General features: G+C 35.2%; 1 non-coding gene across 1 annotated transcript; it reads left to right on the forward strand.

The window, feature by feature from the left end:
- The first annotated feature begins 2886 nt into the window (after positions 1–2886).
- On the forward strand, positions 2887–3176 carry LOC149749547 (signal recognition particle RNA). The gene has a single exon (XR_016392895.1).
- The last annotated feature ends 717 nt before the right edge of the window (positions 3177–3893 follow it).

Raw genomic sequence — 3893 nt, forward strand, 5'->3', positions numbered from 1 at the left:
AGAGAAAGACAAATACTGTATGATCTTGCTTATATGTGGAATCTTAAAAAAGGAAAAAAAGTTGAACGTATAGAAGCAGAGCGTAGAAATATAGTTACCAGGGGCAGTGTGTGTGTGTGTGTGTGTGTGTGTGTGTGTGTGTGTGTGGAAATGGGGGAGAGGTTGGTTAAAGGGTACAAGTTTGCTGTTGCGTAGGATGAGTAAGTCCAGAGATCTAATGTGCAGGCATGATGAGTGTACTTAATAATACCTTACTGAACACTAAGAATACACTAAGAGAGTAGATTTCAGGTGCACTGAGCACACACAAAAAGTGGTAATTATGTGAGGAGATGATATGTTAATTAGCTTGATTGTAGTCATCATTTCTGTCTGCATATGTGTATCAGATCATCATGTTGCATACCTTAAATGTATACAATTTTTATTTAAAAAACCCCAAGAACTGAAAATGTCCTTTAGCAAAATAATTGTTAGTGACATTAGGGAGGAGTCCTTTTTGCATGAAAGCCACTGGATTGAGAAGTACCTTGAGGCGAGGAAAGAGAGACAGCAAGTTGGTACTCTAGGAGCAAATTGGGTTGATTTTTTAGCTTTAGGTCATGGTATCACCTATATTTGTGTACCTTTGTTTCCCTGATCTCAAACTCACTTCCCTTTTCTCTCATTTGTACCCATTTGTGTGAATTTGACTTTCAGCATTTATTCCAATTTTTGTACTTTTAATTACCAATATGTTTATTCATGAAAAATATATTATTTTGAGGTGTTTTTTTTTTGCGTTACGCGGGCCTCTCACTGTTGTGGCCTCTCCCATCGCAGAGCACAGGCTCTGGACGCACAGACTCAGCGGCCATGGCTCACGGGCCCAGCTGCTCTGCGGCATGTGGGATCTTCCCGGACCGGGGCACGAACCCGTGTCCCCTGCATCGGCAGGCGGACTCTCAACCACTGTGCCACCAGGGAAGCCCTATTCTGAGTTTTTAAAAAATTATCAAAATGCTGTTGTATTTTGTATATTTCTGTTTCTTGAATTTTTTTGCTCAGCCACTCAACATTATATTTTTCAACTCTATATATGTAGACTTAGTTTGCTTCTTTTCTTGGTGTATTATAGTCTATTTTGTGCATTATAGTCTATTTTATTTCAGTTTTTTTTTTTTAAAGATGGAACTTTAGGTTGTTCTCAAGACTTTGATATCATAAATGATGATGTAGTAAACACTATTGTATGTGTTTATTGAATTATAGAGTATGCACTCAGTTTCATAAGATGTTGTTGAGTTACTCAGTAGAATGCCTGGCCGGGAGATAGGGATCCAGCTGTGCAGGAGGATCCCTGTTTCCTTATATGCTCTCCAAAATTTGATTCTGATATTTTGATTTGGGGTATTTAGTTTCTTTGATTTGTGGTGATATTATAATGATGAATATCATGGAAGTAAATGACTAGATCTATATAGTGAAATTTAAGGAAAAAAGGAATATATGTGTTGTGATTCATTCCCAAGTATTTTAAAACAAAATTATTAAATTCTGACCAATTTTCCATGGTAACCTACATCTCTTTTTTTAAAAAAATATTTTTAGTAAAAAATTTTTTTATTGGAGTATAGTTGTCTTACAATGTTGTGTTATTTTCAGATGTACAGCAAAGTGAATCAGTTATACATACACATATATCCACTATTTTTCTTTATAGATTCTTTTCCCATATTGGCCACTACAGAGTATTGAGTGGAGTTCCCTGTGCTATCCAGCATGTTCTTATTAGTTATCTATTTTATATATAGTAGTGTGTATACGTCAGTCCCAGTCTCCCAATTTATCCCGCCCCACCCCCCCTTATCCCCTGGTAACCATAAGTTTGTTTTCTACATCCGTGCCTCTACTTCTGTTTTGTAAATAAGTTCATTTGTACCCCCTCTTTTTTTAGATTCTACATACATGATATCATATGATCTTTGTCTTTCTGTATCTGACTTACTTCACTCAGTATGACAATCTCTAGGTCCATCCATGTTGCTGCAAATGGCATTCTTTCTTTTTTATTGCTGAGTAATATTTCCTTATATGCTCTCCAAAATTTGATTCTGATGTTTTGATTTGGGACATTAATTTCTTTGATTTATGGTGATATTATAATGGTGAATATCATGGAAATAAATGATTAAATCTATATAGTGAGATTTAAGGAAACAAGGAATATACATGTAATTAATCCCCAAGTATTTTATAACAAAATCATTAAATTCTGGCCAATTTTCCATGGTAACCTACATCTCTTTTTGCTTGGATTACTGTTCCCCCTTATTTAGTTTATGTGCTTAAAGAATCTAAGAACTATATAAAATATTTATAGAGAAATTAATAAAAAACCTATTCTTCAGAATCTAAATAAAATGAGCAATTACAAGTTAATAGTAGAATTTATCAAACTGTAAGAGTTATATTAAACTCTTAGTGCTCTTAGGAACTGTTTCCCAATTGTCTTTCTTTCAGGATTTTGAGTTGGCTGAGAAAACTTCTTGTTATTTCTGAGAGCACTTTGAAGTGACAATAAACGTGTCACACAGTTCTCAGAAGTTTTAGAACTAAGAAAAATGAATAGGTAGATTATATTCTTTGTGTATCTTATATTTGGGTATCTTATATTTATTTTGCAGTAATACAAAATATTTAGTTGGTAATTGTATTGGCATTCATATAATTCTATAACTCCATCTCCCTCTCTTCCCAAATATGGATGGACATATTTCGAATCAAAGTACTTCAGTCCTGCTTAAATTCCACATTATCTATCAGAAGGTTGTTGCAGTTTACCGGGTCAAATTCAGGTTTCCACTACAAACAAATTTTTTTCCTTTTCCATTATGGTTTATTACAGTCTGGCACGGTGGTATGCCTGTAGTCCCAGCTACTCAGGAGGCTGAGGCGGGAGGATTGCTTGAGCCCAGTAGTTCTGAGCTGTAGTGCACTATGCCTTTCGGGTGTCCGCACTAAGTTCAGCATCATGGTGACCTCCCAGGAGCGGGGGACCACCAGGTTGCCTAAGGAGGGGTGAACCAGCCCAGATCAGAAATGGGGCAGGTCAGAACTCCTGTGCTGATCCATTATGGTTTATTACAGGATATTAGATATAGTTCCCTGTGTTATACAGTAGGACCTTGTTGTTTATCTATTTTATATATAGTAGTTTGCATCTGCTAATCCCAAACTCCTAATTTATCTCTCCCCCTTCCCCTTTGGTAACTGTAAGTTTATTTTCTGTGTTTGTGAGTCTGTTCTGTTTGTAACTAAGTTCCATTTGTGTCATATTTTAGATTCCACATATAACTGAGATCATGTGGTATTTGTCATTTTCTTTCTGACTTCCTTCAATTAGTATGATATTCTCTGTGTCCATCCATGTTGCTGCAAATAGCATTATTTCATTCTTTTTTATGGCTGAGTAGTATTTCACTGTGTATATATACCACATCTTTATCCATTCATCTCTCGATGGACATTTAGGTTGCTTCCATGTCTTGGCTATTGTAAATAGTGCTGCTATGAACAGTGGGGTGCATGTATCTTTTTTTTTTTTGAAGATAAAAAATATATTTTAAAAGAACAACAGTCAGGGTGGTACAAATAAAGCAAAGACTAAGATGATCATTAAACCTAATTATTCCAGTAAATATGTTAAAAATTGAGCAAATATTTCAATTATCAAAGAAAAATTGTCAGAGTGAATTTTCTTTTTAGGGTGCACGTATCTTTTTGAATTATAATTTTCTCCAGATATATGCCTAGGAATGGGATTGCTGGATCATATGGCAATTCTATTTTTAGTTTTTTAAGGAATCTCCATACTGTTCTCCATAGTAGCTGCACCAATTCACATTCCCACC

This window comes from Delphinapterus leucas, chromosome 3 (genome assembly GCF_059928025.1).
Source record: "Delphinapterus leucas isolate spDelLeu-1000000601 "Yukka" chromosome 3, BTC_Dleu_Yukka2, whole genome shotgun sequence".
Taxonomy (NCBI): domain Eukaryota; kingdom Metazoa; phylum Chordata; class Mammalia; order Artiodactyla; family Monodontidae; genus Delphinapterus; species Delphinapterus leucas.